This window comes from Phodopus roborovskii, unplaced genomic scaffold, assembly GCF_943737965.1.
Source record: "Phodopus roborovskii unplaced genomic scaffold, PHOROB, whole genome shotgun sequence".
Taxonomy (NCBI): Eukaryota; Metazoa; Chordata; class Mammalia; order Rodentia; family Cricetidae; genus Phodopus; species Phodopus roborovskii.
The window spans coordinates 194,740-214,575 of NW_026125902.1; the positions used below are offsets into that span (position 1 = coordinate 194,740).

At 47.8% G+C, this 19,836-nt stretch overlaps 1 protein-coding gene across 1 annotated transcript in view; it reads right to left on the reverse strand.

Annotated features, from left to right (window-relative positions):
• LOC127217937 (doublesex- and mab-3-related transcription factor C1) overlaps positions 1-19,432 on the reverse strand; it is a 40,143-nt gene extending 20,711 nt beyond the window's left edge. The window contains exon 1 of the mRNA XM_051178932.1: positions 19,288-19,432. The gene's annotated coding sequence lies outside the window, so the exon portion shown is untranslated. The remainder of the gene's footprint in view (positions 1-19,287) is intronic.
• Between the last annotated feature and the right edge of the window lie 404 nt (positions 19,433-19,836).

The window sequence follows — 19,836 nt, forward strand, 5'->3', positions numbered from 1 at the left end:
ATTAAAAATGGGGTACAGAACTGAAGAAAGAATACTCAATAGGGGAAATCAAAAAGGCTGAAAGACACTTAAGAAAGTGCTCCACACCCTTAGCTATCAGGGAAATGCAAATAAAAACAACTTTGAGATAGCATCTTACTCCTGCCAGAGTGGCTAAAATGAGAAACACCAATGATGACTCATGACAGAGAGGATGTGGAGAAAGGGGAACACTCCTCCACTGCTGGTGGGAGTGCAAACTCATACAGCCATTTTGGAGATCAATATGGCAGTTCCTCAAGAAAATGGGAATTAGTTTACCACAGGACCCGGCAATCACCCTCTTAGACATATACCCAAATGATCCACACACATGCAACAAAGACATCTGTTCAACTATGTTCATATCAGCACTATTTGTAATAGCAAGAACCTGGAAGCAACCTAGAGCCCCTCAATAGAAGAATGGATAATAAAGATATGGCACATCTACACAATGGAATACTACTTTGCAGAAAAAATAATGGTATCTTGAAATTTGCAGGCAAGTGGATAGCACTTGAAGAAACCATCCTGAATGAGGTAACCCCGTCACGAAAAGAAGAACATAGTGTGTACTCACTCATATATGGGTTTTAGAGATAGAGCAAAGGATCACCAGCCTATATATAATTCACATCACCAGAGGAACTAGGATACAAGGGGTATTCTAAGAGATTCATATAAAGTCCCTCACAGAACCAGGAAGGGACAAATCCCCCAGAGCACAGGGGAAGTGGGGGGGGGGCAGCGAATGGAGACATAAGTAGGAGAAAACAAGGGGGAGGAAAGGAAAACACGCACAACTAGGAAGATTGAGCCCGGATAGGACTAGAAGACAGGAGAGAGAGAGAGAGAGAGAGAGAGAGAGAGAGAGAGAGAGAGAGAGAGAGAGAGAGAGAGAGCATAAAAAGGGAGCCAATATTGGTTTGAAGAGAAAATTGAACACAAAGAAAGGTCTAGATAACTATAAGACTGCCGCCAACTAATAATTTGAGCATCCGTGGAAAGGCTACTATAAAATCCCTTCCCAGATAGTGAGATCAACAACTAACATATCCATGGAGCCCTCATCTAATACCTGTTGGAAACAGGAACAAATACCCATACATAAACACTGAGTCGAACCAGAACCCAGATGCAGATGGAGAGGACAAGACCAGGCGGCAGAAACACATAGAGACAGCTTACCTGAACAAGGAGGAGCTAACGGGCCCCCAGACTGATAGCCAGGAAGCCAGCATGGGACTGACTCAGGCCCCCCTGAATATGGGTCTCAGCCAGAAGGACTGAGCAGTCTAAGGGACCTCAGACAGTGGAGCCAGGATGTATCCCTGGTGCACAAAAGGACCTTGCAAACACATCCCCCATGGAGAAATAACTGCCTTAACCTAGAGACAGGAGAGAAGGCCTAGTCCCTACTTCACATGACCTGTCAGATCTACATGACCCCAACTGGATGGCATTCTCCTACATATGGAATTGGGGTGGGAGGATGGGAGGGGAGGGTGGTTAGGGTGCATGTGAGAGGGCAGAGATGGTAAAATGGAGGGAGGGAGGAGGAAGGAGGCAGGGAGGGAAGAAGGAAGAGGGAACTGGGATCTACATGTAAAATAACAAATTAAATTAAAAAATTGCTTTGACTCCAAAATTTAAGTTGAAGGACAAGTTACTGGGGAAAAGGATTTCTATTTTTGTTTCCACAGAAAATGAAAAGCTGTGGATTCCTTCCAGACTAATGTGGTTTGATCAAGCCAGACCGCCTGAAACAGAGTACCAGGTGATCCTACATTCAAAACAGCTGGAAAAAACAACATTACAAACTACAGCCAGGATTTCTGCATCTTCTTAGAATCCCCCATGACAGTGCCCCTTACCAGCAGGAAGTAGTTTGGAAAGAACGACGCCCAAATTCCCAAATACTTTCTATAAATGTTTGTTTTCATTTAAATGGACTTGGTTACATAAATAAATAAATAAATAAATAAATAAATAAATAAATAATCTTCCAGCTTTCACCCTGATTAAAAATCAAAGAAATTGAAGAAATAGACAACACATAGAAGCATGAGGCTGAGAACAACACATCTTAGTTAAATCACAAAGAAGAAACACATTGGAGCACAGTAAGAATTCCAAAGGCCAAAGTGAAGAGATAAACAAACAAATGAACAAAATGGAACAAGCCACAATGGAAGAGTCAAACCAGAATCTGAATATGCCAGATAGAGAAATGAAATGGCCATTTCAAAAGGAATAGGAGAACCATGTCACAAGTCTGAATGGAAATAGCATAAAAGTCAGATGCCTGTCTACTGTTAGAAACCGAGGAATGCAACAAACTAATAATTCCAGCAGGTACCACACACTGCCACTGGCTGGCTGGCCCTGTGCACTGGTTGAGATGTGCTTGGAAACTATATTCCGCATTGAGTCATCTACTTTAAAATGCTTACCTACTGGGCATCCCCAAACTTTTTCTCATACTACTGCAGATCAAAATCATATATTGCCTGTGTTGCTATATGCTAGTAACCTCAGCAATAGGTAGGTTGAGGTATAAGGATTACGAATTCACGAACTGACTGGGTTAGATAAGGTGTCTCAGAATAAATGATAATAATAATAAATAAATAAAATAATGGAAAAAGAAATTAAAAGCAGACAGAGAAAGAACAACAAAACAACAAAACGCTCCGGAGTCATGGAAATAAAAGGAAGCTGGGTGTGATAATGCATATAGTCTGACCGACAGCAAACACAAAAGTGCAAACAAGCGGTAAAATGTCTTTAAAAGGAGACTAGGTTAACTGAATTTTTTTTAATGTGATTTCTGGTTTGTTTGAGACAAGATTTCTGTATGTAGTGCTGGAGTGAGTCCTGGCTGTCTTTCATGTCAAATACTTACTTACAGCGGTACTGGTTTTTGTTTTTTGTCCCTAAACAAAGAACAAATACATAAAGTCAAACATGAAAAAAGAACTATAGGGATCATCAAGAGATGGGAAAAACTGTGGCACTCCACAAGAGCTACAACACAACGTACACCTGCTTCAGATATCAATGTTGTGGGTCTCAGATGCTTTCACCTCATGGCCATTCATGTTCCCACAAGCTTTTTTCCTGTGCTACTATGTGCTAGGCCAGGACATTTTCAAGGTCAGGACCACGGAGAGTTCCTCAGTCATGCTGCCCTTTTCCAAGACTCCCAGCTGGTTATGGCTCTTCTGCTAGATGTGGTTAGTGAAGATTTTCTCCCATTCTGCATGATGGATTCAGTGGATTAACTGCTCTCTTCGATGTTGGCCTCATTTGCTAAACAAGCACAGGTCGTTTCAGGAACTCCTTGCCTGTGATGACATCTGCCTCTAGCTTTATCAGACTTTCAGAGCTTGCAATAAGGCTAGTCATTCTCCACAGAGTGCGGTGGAGATCTACCTCCGTTCGTCTGCATTTGGAGTGTGGCATTTATAGTGAATTAAGTAACACAGACAAACCTTATAAGTTTTCTCACACGTGAGGAGGCTAAGGTTTATATAGATACATAAAACCATGAGAGTGTATGTAACATCAAAGTCAAAGAGAAAACCTCAAGAAAGGACTGAGGGGCTTGCCGTAAGTGGGAAGGGATCGGAAGAGAGAGTAAGGGGCTTGTGTGGAGGTTGCTTCCTCATATGCTTGCATGACACTGCCTGCATGAATATCAGTTCTATATACAATCGATAACCACCAGTGATGAAACAAAATGCATAATAGCAAGTTTAGTACCTCAGGGAAAAAAGACTTTTCAGCTCAACACTTGAGCATCCCCATGAGATAGTTCCTGCCTCTGTGTTTCCCTCTGGAGTCTCTTGGCTCCCAATAATTCATGAAAGAGAAACCTGGAGTGTGCTTACAGATCCTAAGCAGAACTGGTTCTTTAGTCTTGGAGAGTTTGTGGGCCATTTCAGAGACCAGGAAGAGCCTCCCTGTCTGTTTACTGAAATTGTGAACATGAGGATGGAGGTGGAAACTTCAAAGTGGTAATGACACATGAGTGTGTTTGCCTTTTAGTAAAAGTGATGTTAACAATGAAAAAAATCACCCTTTCCTCGATATAATATCACCTCTTACATAATCAGCACTACAGGATTCTAAACAGTCATTGACCTTGGTGTATTTTGCTGGGTATGGTCTTGATTACAAAGGCATTGGGGGAGAAAGGAGGGAATGACAGGATATAGATATACAAGACAGTGAGGCATCCCAAGGTTCAAAGGGGTAAGTAAAATGTATCAAGTGCTTGGCCAGCAAGTACTTATCTGTGGAAGGGGCAGTGGAAAACTGGGTCAGGGACACAGGGATGGAATTTCACAGAGGGGTCAGTTCCTCAGCCTTCACAAACACAATGAGATTAAGGGGTTTGCCTATCTCCGGCACTAACTCCTTTCATACCCTAAATGCACAGCGTACTCCTGGAAGAATCTGAATGTTCCTGCACCCTGCTGTGTCTCAATCAGGTCCTTTATGTATGGGGACATCTGTCCCATTGGAGACTCTCCTGTGCAATGTAAAGGGTGGGGTCCTAGCTTTGTAGTGTGGGTGGCTGGATCTCCCTTCCTTCCCCACAAAAAGCAAACTCAAGAACATGTGGAGGCTGATTTCCCGCCAATGTGATTGAACAATGCCCACAAAAGGCCAGTGACCCAGGTCTGAGGATGTACATAAATCTGAGCTGACTGTGATGGCCATACCAGTAGGACATGTTGAAGTCACCACACATCAGGGATCACAAATATAGCACTGGACCCCCTGTATCCACATAAAGCTCCCATTAGTACTTGGTGAAGTCAGTAAATGTCACAACAGTCCATGAAGTTTTTCCTGGACAGGAAAGTCTGTGCTTAAAATATTGTACTTTCTATTCACCATTCTACTCTCTCTCTCCATCTCCCTCTTTGTATCAATCCTTTTCCTCATCTTTGTTTCAAGACACGGCCTGTAGCCCGGGCTGATGTAGACATCACTATCATGTCCTTGAGCTTCTGAACTTCCTGCCACCTCCTTCTGAGTCCTGGGATTATAGATATTTGTGACCGCAACCTCTGTTTCTCTCACAGCAGCAAGCCTAGCTGTCTCCCTGTCTCCATTGCTGTCCCAAGAAGAGAAGTGTAGCCCATGAGTCACTTCCCCAGGGTGCTCAGGGGCCACTTGCCCCTCTGTTGTCCTTCCCAACAGAGATGCTCAGAAGCTCAGAGACCAAGATTACCACAGACAGGGCTCACAGTCCATGACCAAGTACTGACTGCTGCTCCCAATTCCTTACTTTCCAAGTGTCCCATTGCAAAGCACACTTCAGTGGGTGACTTAAAAATATCTCTTCTTCCTCATTTGAAAATGGTTAGTGTGTTTTGGTTAAGGTGACAGTAAGTGGCTCTGAGATATCAAGTATACCATAGTACTGCTTTCAAGTATTTCATTGAGAGTAGTTGTCTCCATCAGGGACTGGTGACCACTCTAGTGCTGAACAGGAGGGCTGTGGGTTGAAGTTTGTGGAGATGGGTCATAAGGAGTCATAACATCCCTGAAATGACATTTAGGGCTTAGAGGGGAGTGATGGCTTTTATTCTACAACAACAATAACCCCACCCGACAGAGTTCCATCACTACAAGGCATCATTAATCACATCCAGTTGTTTTAGTCACAGCGGGTCACCCTGTCTGTTTCTGCCTTTGGGGAAAATTCAATAATAATATTACAGAAGATCACGATCCCTGTCTGTGTCCAGAAGCTGAGAATATGCACAACATCCTCACTCCTGGCACAAAAGTGGTTGGATCTTGGCTCAGGCTGTGATTAGGGATTCTACCTCCCTAAGTAGTGGGAATCATGGCAAAAGACATTGTTGGGCTCATGGAACTGCCTTCAGTTCAAAATACCCTTCGCAGTGATTCATTAGGCTCTGGAATGAAGTGTGCAGAGATCATGGGAGTACCACTTGGTCTTATACTTTCCATTTTTAGAATATTTCCCACTGCAACACCTCAAATCCTCAGAAAACCACAGAGAATAACATGGGAGCCACACTGCTTACCCAATTCTGGGATGCTGAAAGTGTGTCTACTTTCCCTGGAAATGGCACTAAATACCGGGGCAGTTTTCAGTGTTCTTTCTGATCTATATTAAATGTCTTTCTTCCTTGAGAAGGTTACCCCCACCAGTCCTCACTGTATATTCCAAGTAAGTGCAGCAACATGTGTGGTTAGCACATTTCTAGAACAGCACTCAGTGACAACCTCCATACAGGAACTTGTGATCCTTTTAATGGGCCCAACTCAATGCCATGCATCTAGCCAACACAATTTGGAAAATGAAAGAGTATTTCATTTCTGACCAGTGCAGGCTACCAAAAGACTAAGCCTTCCATCCTGCAGGCAAACTTACTCCCTCCAGCACTAACTGCACGTGCTCCTGTTGAGATGGACAGTTGGCGAGCAGCTGGTGTCAGTAATATATCTGACAGACAGAAACAGGTTGAGGCCCTCATGCTGCAGCCCATTAGGAAGAGGATCCTGCCAACAACTGGGTCGTCTTTAGTGAAGCCTATGATATAAAAACTACAGTCCCAAGGCATCTGACACCTTGAATGCAACTAGGTATCAGACAGGCTGAGATGTGGAGGACCCAGACAAGTCATGCAGAATCCCTGATCCATCAAAATCTGTGAGGGAAATAGTGTATTCTGTTAAGGCACTATATCTGGTGTGATTTGCTACTTATCAGTCAGGAAAGTTGAAGTCACCTGGACCTCCTGGAGCCTGGGGCTGCGGGCAAGGTACAGAGGCCTCCCAGGACTGGGAGAGTTTCTTGTGACCCAAGAGGTACATGGTGTGCACAGCTTTCACTCAGACTTGAGTTCAAGTTCCAGGTTTGGTGTGAGTCATCCGTGTGACTTTGAACAAATCTCTTGAAGCATCTGTATCACTGCTTCTGTGATTGGCACTGCCCTTGCAAGACTGAACAAAGTACATACCAATTTAAAGAGATTATGTGACAGTATCTGGGGTATTCAAGGCACTTAACGAAATAGAAAGCTGCACTTATAAGGTAGGGGACCTGGCATCCACCATTCTCCTCTCACACGCTCTCCCACTGACTCAGGAAGCTTCTAATGCAGAAAAGGAGACTGCAGGCAAAGATCACTCCAGCAAGTAGCACAGAGGTCTTTGTTCTCCTATAAGGGAGGCAGATCAGAGAGCATGCATTTCTAAACAATTCTACTGTGAGGAAGAGAATGGGAGCCTTGTCAGGACACAGAATGAGGCCATATGGATTGTACAGAGGGCCAGATGTGTTCCTTCCAAACCCTCCATGGCCCTTCCTGTATTCTCTCTCTTGTTCCTCCTGTAATCTCCCTGCCCTTTTTGACTTCCTGTCTCAGGGGCCTGACCCAACAATTCTGCCTCTTGTCAAGCATTTCATATGAGCTGGGAATCCTGTCATTCCTTCTGCAGGCAGGCTGGTGGACCGGTGAAGTACTATCAATGTTCTAGTTATATGGATCCTTCAAGCTCCCCCAGGACACAGAGGATATGACCTGGGCATTTCCATTTGGGAAGCCACTCAGATGGACATTACTTTGTCCTTTCCATAATGACCTAGACATGGCTCATTTAGAAAGCTCAACATATACATGCATGGAGACATTGCTAAACAGCCTTGTGGAGGCTTCTCTACTCATCAGGCATTTCCAAATGAAATGACTCCTTAAGAGTCTTTGCCTCTCATTCGACACACCTGCCATCTATCCTGCAGCCTTGGGATTCTCCACCCGGGTCTCGCCTTTCCCTTCCTGCAACAGAGATTCTCCTGCTCTCCCTCTCCTTGGGGCCTTTGCAGTAATAGTTCCCTCTGGACCCACCATTCCCTTACAAGGGCTTTCACTTGCTTTCTGGGTCTGAGATACTCAAAACTAACTGCAGGCCAAAAATCTGCCCAGCCTATAGCACAAAGGCAATTGTTCTCCGGGATGGGGGACAGATAAGTTTGCATACTTTTGTGAGGAATTCTGGCGTGGAAGGAGGAGTCTTATCAAAGCAGAGTGAGGCCATGATACTCATGTACAGGTCAAAATGTTTCTCCCTCACTCCCTGGAAGCCTCTCTTCTTCCCTCGCTGACCCTTACCGAGTGCCATGCTCTCCCATTCCTCTCCAATCCCCCTCGCACCCCTCCTTTCCTCCCAGAGCACTCCTGAGTTGAGGACATTCTCTGTTTCTGTTCTGCTTGAGAGTGTACACAAATGAGCACACGCCCACTCGCACACAATGTACTCTTCTCCACCATAGCTGAGGCACACTGAAGTGTGACCTCTGGGAGGGACACTGCCATAATTGCCCATATTCAGACTCCACTGTAGGGAAGAGCTTTGCCTTGCTGAGTTCGGAACAACCAGTCCCAGACTTGGGGCACCTTGCACTGACCTAATGAGATGATAATCATGCATCCAGGGAACTCTTCAGCTCCTAGATTCTGCTCTGGAACAACAGTGCATATTCTCTTTTTATTGCCCCCAACAGGAAGCCCAGAACCCCCCACCACCACACACACACACAGGGTAGGTGCTGGACATTTGCCTGTGGAGGTGGAGGGCAAATTCCTAAGGATTTTGGGCATTCCACAAATGGATCTGGGTGACAAAATGAACATGAGCTGCTATATTGTATAGAATGAGTGACAGGGATGGAGGAGAGGATGAGAAATACAGCCACGGGGTTTTGGAACCCTAGGCTCAAGAGATAAGGTTCCTAAGCTTTCCATTACTTTCAGCCTACGGGACACTGCTCAAAATAGGACCTTTGGTGGGAGAATGCCACCCCCACCCACAAAATGGCTAATTGGACCTAGCAAAATCCCAGTAAGCAATGACAGGGTATAATGGAGTGGGGCTACAATATAAGCAGCCTTCATCCCTCTACCCCTGCCCAGCACCCTGAAAAAGACAGACACAGAATCCCCTTTCCCCATCCACCAGAGCCTGATGTCCCTGCTATACCATCTCACGCCCGGTTGACTTGGCAGGAGGCCACTGCATTTGGTGCCATACTTGGCTGAAACAACCCCCCCCCCGTATTCTCCTTTGCAGGGTGGACTTTGCACAGTCCCTTAGTTTCTGGACCCTGTCAGTTGCTAGAAGGTACGACTGATAAGAAAATCATGGTTTTCTCGTGTGACTCGCTTGCCAGTGATACATTCTCTCTACGTGACCTTGAACAAGTTGGGACAGCTTCTAGAGCTGCCATTGCCTCTTATGTCTACAGTGAAATCTTTCAATGAGGGATCTCTGAAATTCCGCACATGTGTACACTCTCTGATCCCCAATATTAGGGGACTAGGACACTGCAGCCATGATGCAAGTTTCCTGAAGCCATTGCTGTCATGGGGGTCTTTCTCTGGTGACCCCTCCTCTGTGATGTGATTGCGTATGCTAAGACACTATCTATCTCCCTAACCTGGTCCTCTCTTCGTGTCCAAGATGAGCCATTTTCAAAGATACAATGTGGGTGAACTGGGTAGCATCGACCAGACCAGATACTTAGGACATATTTGCCCGAGGAGTTGCAAGCATGCCTCACAAACTCCAGATTCTCTCCATCATGCCCTGCAAGTTTGTCAAGGGCCAAACACTGGGGCAGTCCAACCGTTGACCAAGCACCCTCATCCTGAACACCCATAGCCACAGAGTACAGTGACTCTATGACATGCGAGGCTGTACTTTGTTGCCTCCTGGTAGCTGTGTTTAAATCCTGCAAGCACCATGTAGTGAAAATGGCAGCTGCCTGTCTGCAGTTTCAAAGTTATTGAAGCTGCCTGGTCTTGTTCCTTCAGAGTTCTTCCTTCTCCCCCATCCCCACTGAACCCCTATCATCACTCATACCAGAGAGCTACTCCATTTGAAATCATCCCTGACTCCATGATCATCACCAAGCCTGAAGAGGTTCCTGTCAAGTAGCAATCACACGGTCACGGATTTTCTTCCTTCCCTCTCTGCCATCCTTGTGCTTTCCTGACCTAACCCAGCACTGGTCCTGGAGGTCAGCTCTGAGTACTGCCTGCCTGGGTTAACCCATGACCCACCTGACCTGGGACCTCAGTGTGAATCAAGGAGGCATTTTTTCAATAACTCTCAATATGCCAAACATCAAAGTGACAAAGGTTAAGGGGACAACAAGAGAAAAAATTAAGCTGGAGATAATGAATAGCAACGTGGGCATCACAGAGTCCCGACCCTTCCCTGTAGATGCATTCACCAATGGTTGTTTAAATGCATGTGTGGTGTGGACTCCAAATTCTGTTTCCATATTTCTCTTCTACAGAAACCATCTCAGGAACAAGGGTCCTTTAGCACATGGAATGTTGAGAAATGTACAGACCTAGGACAAGGCCCTTACATCTGCGCATAAAGTAGGGTGGCACATTACATGTTAGGAACACTATGCAATCGCACACAGCTATCTATGAGATGACAGGTAAATTTACCTGTTCCTGAAGGAAAATGATAAAAAAAAAAAAAAACAAATGTTTTACACTCTGTGCAATATGGACCTATTTTATGACAAGATAAGAGAACGGTGTGTATCCATGTGGCTCATGGCTTTATATAAATCCCTGCTTGCAGAATTCTTCAAGACACACACCCACTGATAGTAAGTGGGCTGATGACGGTGGAAGCTATATGGAGGGGCTATTCTTCAGTCTGACATTGTTCCTACACTCTTTGGTGGGACTAGTCACAAGGATGACAGACATAAGCAAGCAAGATTTCAAACAGGAGACATTGCTGTGAGTCCCAAGAAACAGATCTGTTATGGTTGTTAATGAGCAAAGGATTCCCACCCTTTAAGAACTCAGGAAGCTCCTCACTAGCCACGAAGCTATAGTGGGATCCTCCTATGCATGTAGTGCTTTGCACAAATCATTACCTGTAATTTATCCAGGTGTGTCTTGGGGCTGACAGGATCCCGCTGACCTCTCTTCTGTGTAACAGACACTCCAAGGAAAGTTTTAACATTATCTCTCTTCCCTGTACCCTTCTCCACGTCCACACCTGATAAAGCTGAGGCTGCCATGAAAAACACTTCCTTCTTTTCATGCGTCATGTTTCCATTCAGGGAAATTTCAGACATGCAGTAAGCACTTCTGCATATGAAGCAATCCCACAATGGGAGACTCTTTTTGATATGACCCACTCCCTCCCACCCACTTCCACTCCCTGAAGAACTATGGTACCCTTCAAAGTGGGTGCCTGGGGACAGCTTTTGTTTTCCAAGAGTTTTAAAAGGAATAAATAAGCACCCATGCTGGTCGGATTATCACCCTCACCCTGCACAGGTTTCTCAACTAGGAAGCTGCCTGCCTGGTTATGCATATGAATCCCAGACTTTTTTTTTCTTTTTTAGAGAGAACCAAAAATGGACGTATTATTCTGCTTCATAGACTGCCTTAAGAGAATACCAGAGACAATATGATTAGAACAACAGAAATTTATTTTTCTCATGGTCCTGCAGACTGGCCAGCCCAAGATCAAAGTGTTTCCCCAGCTTGGTTTCTGCTAAGAGTTTCATGATTGGCCTTCTTCTAAGTGGTCACATGACATCTCCATCAGGCATCCGTGCACACCTAGAACAAGGCCTCTGTTGTATCTTCACATGAGGACATCCTCTTATATCAGCTTCCCACCTAGGAATAACTTCCTCCTTAATTCCATACTAAGGCTCCAAACCCAGGGAGATGTGCGGTAGGACTTCAACAACTAAACAATTATGAGGGGGCTTATTCAGTCCAAGGAACACATTAAAGTGTCTTGCACTGACATGCTGTTCCTGATCCATGATGTGAAATGAGAAGACACATGTATATTGCCTTGAAACAGTGTCAGATACTACGGCCCCTCTTCCTGCCTAAGCAGCTAACATTCCTTTGCTGGTAAGGTAGAGGATCCATAGCCCTAACCACAGGAGTCAGTCCTTCAAGCATCACTACAAACTTCAAAAACTCCCAGCCAGGCCCTGGTCACATCTTGAATCAACTCACAGGACAAAATCTTGGCAAGGGCCTTTAGCTCAGGACTGGGGAAGCTGATTGAGAAGCTGCTTGAGACAGGGCTCAGGGGCTCTGGCTGAGACAGTTCCTATGTCTCCTTCTGCCCCCAGGTAGTAGCTCAGTATAGCAACAAGTGCAGGCAAGGAAACCAGGAGTTCTTTTATGGTTAGAGGTCCAAAAGCAGGCCTTCTCCTTATTAGCATAGAGGTCTTTGCTGGAGTTTGGAAGAAGTCCCTATTATCAGTTCACTTTCTTTACATAAATATGGATGTTGTGAAAATTAGTTATGAGGACCTCGTTTCTATTCCTCAACTTTGAGGTCAGAGAATTAACCCCAAATTTTTGTTTACATTTAAATGAAACAGACAGACCCCGTACTGTATTCACACAACTAGGTATACATAGAAACGAGAAGCATCTCTTCACTCTTTTTTTTCTGGTTTACATGCCACTAACTCTAAGTTCCCATGGGGCTCTCTGAGAGAAAAGCCCTTGGAGTGCATGGGCAGGGCAAGGAGATAATAAGGATAAGGAACCCTATTCATTTCTGGGGGAAAGGTGGTATGTGATGTTTCTGAGCACTGGGAATAATGCACCTGGAAATTCCTAAGATTCCCATGGGGTGCTTGGTAAATAATAGAAGGGTACACACGAAAAATATAAGCTCTTTTGCCTCTGATATGTACAGGGTCCAGTGACACCCTATACATTAGGGCATAGCACAGCTGTGCCACACCTGCTTACACATCTCCAGGGCTGCTAATCGTCACCTCAGGACCCAAAGATGTCCTGTCTGCACAGAAAGACTATGTCTTTAGAATTTCCCTCCACGGCAACCCCAACCCCTGTTCCTGCACAGGATGTCTCTCACACCCAGGGTCTACCTAGAACTCTGGAGTGATGGCCATGGAGATGTAGAACAGAGATGATGGCTGAAGACCAACAGTTTCTTTACACAGCATATGGTTTCAAGGGCCTAACAGACCAATCTCCATTTACTTCAACACTTTGAAGCTACAAAGGCAATTCAGTCTCCATCCTTTCCTCACAAATGCCACACCTTCATCATAACCAACACTTAGGATGACACCTACAAGCTTCACAAGTCATTGTGTGAAAACTACCCAGCTTGAGTGATACTTCAGCTTTTTCCAGGACATAGGAAAGAACATAAGACGAGAATCCAGACCGGTGTACTTCTACCAGAAGAGTCGACTGAAGGAAAAGATCCAATACTGCCACCCCAAAAGAGATATGGCTAAAATATCAGTGTGTTTTGTTATCAAGGTGAAACGTGGCTTGAGCCTGAGGATAGATGGAGGGAAGACAAAGAACAGAGATTAGAGAGACAGACAGACAGAGAGACAGAGAGAAAGAGAGAGAAGGAAAGATAGTAAGAGAGCGTGGGGAGAAAGAGAAGGGAGGGCGGAATAAGGAGCAGATTAGGAGACAATGGGAATGGAAGGGATGTATGGCATTAGAATGGTGGGAGGAAGAGACACTGAAGGAAGGGAGATGTCACATATCAGCAATGTCTCCACTGGCTTGGTTGATTGTTCCAGACGGAAGGAGGGAGGAACCATGGGCAGGGGCAGAGTGGGTAGGCGCTGCGAGGGGAGGGCATGCTTAGCATAAACTCTCAGCCAAGCAGGCAGCTCAGCAGATCTCTACTAGGAGTCATCCCGGCCAGACACACACTCCTGGAAGACAGTCTTCCTTCCCTTCTTCCCACTTCCTGGGCAGGTGAATCTCACTTCCATGAGGTCTGGAACATCCTCTAGGGGGCTGAAGTTTGGTCAGGGATGGTCTGCCCACTTCTCCATCCTCGGCACCTCAACCAGCAGTGCAGATGCCCATCACAGTAGCCGAATGGGGTAATGGACAGCAGCCATGAAGAGACTTCAAAATGACGCCTCACCCCTCTTTCTCAGACCCCGAGAAACCCACTATACTTCCAGGGAGATGTTGTCTTTGCTCACGCCATGGAGAACTCATCCAATGGCTCAAGAGGCACCAGGGCAGCTGCTCCTCCAAGAAGGACCTGGAAGGGCCAGTTCCAGAGAGCCCTGGCACGTATGTCCAAGTTCTTCAGGTGAGGGCTCTTTGCCAGCCCATCTCTCTCAACACTCACACCAAGCCCGGCTGGCCCCCTGGCTCTCCCTCAGAGAGCACCCTGCCCTTCCCTCCATCCCCACAGGGCTTCTGAGGGTCCTCTTGTCATTCTGTTTCCTTCTTAGGAGAGGGTGCTGGGCAGGCCAAGGCTGAGCACACGGGAGTCAGAGACAATGGGCCATGGCTGTGAGCAAGACCTTCTGCTACCCAGGACCCTGCTTTCCTGAGAATCTTGTTCAATGAAGTCAAAATAAACGCCTGCTTGCTTTACAGTGTTTGCCTTCCTGGTTTTTCCTCCACTTTCATTCTGACACCCACCTGAACTGAGTGTCACTCCTGGTGGCTTGTGGGTGCTTGTGTAAAGTGCAGGAACTAGTGTCTTCCTTAGTCCTGCTGAGCTATCAGCTCTTCTTCTTGAGGCGATGGTGCTGGCTGCTTTTTGATGGAAATGGAGTCTTTATTTGATGTGCAGTGATTTCCCACAGCTGAATTCTGACCCCAGGGGGCACTTGCTTGCACCAAAAAATCCCTGAGGAGGCAATAGCATACCTCTGCCCGCTTTCATTGTAAATGAATATCATGTGGATTAATCATTAGTCTCCTTTAGGAATCGGCATAGAGTTGTAGATGGGGAGGGATACATGGAAGAGGATGCATTCTGGGGGACAGGTCACTTGTAGGAAGACGCTGGATCCTACCCATTAGGTTTCAGACTTACGTGCTCACAAACGTCCCCAGACACATCACGGCTCATCAAAACAGGCACCCTCAAGGAACAGCCTTCTCTCTCACTACATATGTTTCTACTTCCTGTGTGTGCCTTTCTCGCCTTTCCAGGGTGACCTTGAAAGGTAAGGAAACATAGTTTCCTCCGGATAAGGCTCCAGAGAAAGGTGGAGCACAGCGGAACCATTAATCTATCATGGCTGAGACCAGATTAGAAATGGCAATGGCTGAGCTGGAGATATGGCTCAGTGGTTGAGGTCCTGCTGCTGTTGTGGAGGACCTGGGTTCAATTCCCACCACCCACACCATGGCTCACAACTGAGTATGACTCCAGTTGCAAGAGATCTTTGACCTCTGTGGATAACCGGCACCCACTTGGTGCAGAGATTTGTGCCAAACAACCATGCACACGAAATAAAGTAATAGGAAAAGAAATTGCAACACCAGGTATCAGAGACCGAGCCACCAACATACTATTGGACATCAGAAAACAAAGGGAAGCTGACATCATAAGGGACCCTCAAAATACTTTCTTGTCTGTCTAAATGAGGACCCAAAACTCTCAGAAATGGGGGAAACTGTTGTCTCCACTTCTTCGGGGGGAGCAGCTCTGTGGGGGAGCCCCGCTTTCGGTAGGCTCACCCCTGTGCATCTGCCACATTGGCTTTCTCATGCTTCCTTCCATCTAGGTAGAAATAAGTCTTGCTGTATCTGTTGAGTTCTGTGCCAATGTTTTACCTGCACCTCCTCCAGAAAATGAAAAGGTAATTTAGGTGGCATGATCTTGGCATTTGGAGACAGGGAACATTTGAAGAAGCAGGTAAGAGGATGGACGACATGCTTAGTACTTTTCACGGGACAGTACAGCTTGCTGAGGTACCTATTATGGCTGTGGACTATAGACAACAAATACTCCATGGCTATTTCAGAAAAAACGGAATGTAAGAACTTCAAAAATAGACACCATCTAATATGCAGTCTCTACCACCGACAATGGGCTGTGGGCTGCAAATGGAAAAAGAAACATTTTGGCATCACAAGGAAAGTGTTTGGACTGATAGTCACATATTCGGCCCCAAGAGCCCTACGCCAGAGGGAAACAGAGCATTCCCACAACACCCACTCCTCCGGGTCATCTCAGATTCCCATATCATCACCACCCCCACCCCACCAGCAGACAGCTCTCCTTGTTTTCTTCACAGAACTGAAGGGAAGGAATAAGGGGTTTTTGGATGCAGTGTTCTCTGAACCCCACCTATGCCAGGGGAGGCCCCTAGAGTGCTGTTTCCAGATCCCTTGAGAATTGGGTCTACAGGATAAGAGGTTTCCAAGGCGCACCAGCACATACATGAAATGGAACCAGAAGCCTCTAAGGGCCTGTAAGGGCCTGTAAGGGCCTGTAAGGGCCACAGGTACTCAGGACAGCCACTAAGCTCCTGATATCCACTGGAAGCTATCCTAAGTCAGCAGAAGAAATGTGGGTCCTTCAAAAGCCACGCTGTATATACGGGCCACCAACATTGGCTAGAGCTACCCTTTCATCAGATCCCTCTCCAGTCACAAAAGTCTCTGTAGCCTGACTGAATTGGGTTGGGGCCTTGGTCTAGCCACCAAGGCTTATGCTGGCTGTGCTAAGACACACTTCCCTCTCACGTTTGTCAACAGTGTTCATTCCACAACACCTACAGAATCTTTCACAGCTGCTCACACAGAGGCCTTTGTTCTCGTTTCAAATTATGGAAGCTCGCTGTAATCCTTCCACTGCCCTCACAGCACACGGAGCTCTGGCTCTCCGAGGCTTCAGGAGACAACCTGTTTTGTGCCCTTGCCTCGGGGAACAATCTCAGGTCTGCTAATGGACACTTGCTCCTCTCCTGCCACTCCTTAGAAAGGAGGGATTAAGGACCCAGAGTTTGCTTGGGTGCCAGAGTCCAGAGCACCAAACGCAGCTGCTGCTGGTGGGCTTCCCTCTGGCAAACCTCGGAGCCAAGAGTGTCTGGTGCCAGTCTTTTCCAATCCCTGTCCTGTCTCAGGCACACGTGTTCCTGCTCTCTCGCCATCCCTCCTGCATCCTCTACTTCTACCCTTGCAGCTCTGTGAAAGCATGGAGTCTTCCGGGAATCCAAACATCCCAACATGGGCTCATCTGTCGGTTTTACCTCTCTAGTGCTGTATCTCCTGGGTGCTGCTACCCGGAGGCGGTGCAGCCTGCTGCTTCCCAGATATCTCCCTCACGCGGATCCATGCCTGTCCTCGGCTCCCTGACCACCTGGTTTATAGGACCACCCCAGTCAAACCTGACTGCCATGTCTACCTCACTTATTTACACCGAGAGACCCAACTAGACTCTGAGATGTGGGACAGAGACCAAATCTGGTGCATCCTTGGATCTCCAGTACCCAGCACATGCCTCACAAAAGGTAAATGGTCACTAGACAGGGGTTAAATAAATGAGTCCGTGAGTAAGGTGTCTAATTCAATTTTATTTTCCCTACATTCCAGACATCTAGGTGAATACAAGTAAACATCAGCTGTCTTGTCTGTGTGTCAGATTGTGGTCGTATTTGTGTTTACTTCTTAATATGTAGATGGGGGGTCACTGTGCCATAGATTCCTTCACCATCTCAAAGAACTACGACTCTAGTATGTTTCAGACATAAAATGGCAGTGTCACAATTGTTTCGTGTGAACGAACAAATCTCTCCCTAAATAAGGAACAATGAAACACTGGATGTATGCCAAGCACAAACGTAGATGCTCATGCTTACTCATCTGTATGTAACAGCAAGGATGTGGGAAATATTTTAGTGTGCCTTTACTTCCACTCTGATTTGACACTGTTCTAATCGAGTCGCTTTTGATTTACTTTATGGTTCCGGGGATGAAAGCCACAGCTTTACCCGTGTGAGGAAAGTCTTCTACCACTCAGCCACATCCTCGGCCTTCATCACTTAGTTCTCCTCACTTGACGCCTCGCAACTGTTTTTCAACGGGAAAGAGGACAGCTACAAAGCAAGCACGACTCTGCAATGTGAAGACTAGGCGCTAAGTCACCAGGAAGCACAGAGAACTGGGGCACCATCTCATGAATCCTTCCTGACCCAGGGCCTAGTGCTCCGGCGCCCCTTGGACTACCCACAACAAAAGCAAGGAAACCTCGGCCTCGGCCACTCCTGCTGGCAGCAGAAGCCCTGACTCTGTCTGGCCTGAGAAAGTGACTGGCACCAGCACTGTCCCCAGTACTGACCATCACTCCGGCATGGCTCTAGCCCTGGCCCTGGCCCTGGCCCTTGCATTGGCACTGGCGCTGATGCTTGCTTCAGCCATGGCACGGGCCCTGGAACTGGAACTGGCACTAACACTCGCACTTGTCACATCATGACCAGCAGCTGCTTCTCGGCCACCGCACAGCACAGGGTATTTCCTCCTCCTCTTCTTTCAAGGCCTCATTTCCTGCCACAGCCAAGGCTCTGGGCCGGGTGTCATTCACTTGGGCCACAAACTCCAGGACTTCCATCTGTCTTGCTTCCTTTGAGGGCCCCACAAGAATACCAAGAGCATGGGACTGCTGGCGGACACCTACTCCTGCACCAGATACCTGTGCTGCTCACAAGCTCTGGTGATGCGCTTTGGTGACTGCTCCCCAAGGAGGGGATGCTTTTTAGGCGAACATACCTCGAACACCCTCCACCCCTGTCCCTGAACACCTCCTCTGGGATCAGCTGGCCTGCACGAAGATCGATCGAGTCCGGGATACTCAGCGGAAAGCCCAGTCTTTGGCGTGCTTGCTCTGCTCGCCTGGGCCTGGGCCTGTCCCCAAAGGCAGGGCACGATGGACTTTTTTTTTTTTTTCCTGTTCGGGACATAGGAGTGCTCTGGAGGGCCACGTTCCTTCACCTAGACCCAAAGACTAACTCGGGGAGGTCAGAGGCTCTCTTGAAAATCTCGGGGAAGAAGCTCCTGCACCTTTAGGATGACACACTTCAGCATGTCTGCCCTTTTGATCCACACAGTCTTCGCGTTCTTAGCCAGCAGGTACTGCGCCAGCAGCTCAGCTACTTTCTAGCTCCCAGGGCCTCTGGGCATGCGCGCCAGGGGTGGTGGGACCCGCGGGGTGCTCGGCGGGGGATCCCCTAGGGGCTTGTGGGGTCCACAAAGGAGCTTGCAGAAGCACCTGGGCGGGGGGCTACGTGCCTCAGAAGAAGTGCTCTCGGGGCTCCGGGGAGCACTTAGCGTCCCCGCTGCAGGCGCCCCCGCGGGCTTTCCTGGGCAAGGAGGAGAGAAGAAGGAGGCCGGGGGGCCTCTGAGACCCGCAGGCCCTGGGTGCCACCTCTACCGCGGACGTTCTCACCTGCGGCTTTGGCTGGCCCAGGAAGCAGGAACTCGGGGAGGAGATGCGCGTCCTCGGGCATTCGGCGGCCGGCCCGAGCGCTGGCTGCGAGGCCGCGAGGAGCGTGACGACGTCGCCGCGGACGCTGCGGCGGCCGCCGAGGACACCCGCAGCCCCTGGGTCTGGAGTCCCAGGCCGCGGCCCTCACACCCCGAGGACCAGGAAGCGGGCAGGGGAGGGGGCGCAGCCTCCGCCGCCCGGCTCTGCTGTGGGAACGCGCTGGCGCCGCCCCGCAGCGCCTCTGCCGGCCGGGGACGGTACTGCAGCCGGGGCCGGAAGAATGAGGGGCCCCTCTCCTAGAGGTGGGGGCCACTGATGCCAGCCTCAGCCTCAGAGGAGACCAGAAGCCTCCAGACCACACGGAACGCAAACCTACCTCCCGTTACCGGGAAGAATGGGGCGTTTGAGATCATCTGTGTCTTCCCTGTCGCTGCCCCTTGAGGAGGAGGCTCCCTAGGGGAGAGGTGCCTCTGCCTCTGAGTGGAGGCCTTTCTCCAGCAACAGGCCCTC